This window comes from Colobus angolensis, unplaced genomic scaffold (assembly GCF_000951035.1).
Source record: "Colobus angolensis palliatus isolate OR3802 unplaced genomic scaffold, Cang.pa_1.0 Scaffold646, whole genome shotgun sequence".
In the NCBI taxonomy this organism is placed as follows: domain Eukaryota; kingdom Metazoa; phylum Chordata; class Mammalia; order Primates; family Cercopithecidae; genus Colobus; species Colobus angolensis.
The window spans coordinates 3,536-3,789 of NW_012120110.1; positions in this window are offsets into that span (position 1 = coordinate 3,536).

Below are 254 nucleotides of genomic sequence, written 5' to 3' on the forward strand. Positions count from 1 at the left end.
TGGAGTGTTGAAGTCTCCCATTATTATTGTATGGGAGTCTAAGTCTCTTTTTAAGTCTCTAAGGACTTGCTTTATGAATCTGGGTGCTTCTGTTTTGGGTACATATATATTTAGGATAGTTAGCTCTTCCTGTTGAATTGATCCCTTTACCATTATGTAATGGCCTTCTTTGTCTCTTTTGATCTTTGAATGTTTAAAGTCTGTTTTATCCGAGACTAGGATTGCAACCCCTGCTTTTTATTGTTCTCCATTTG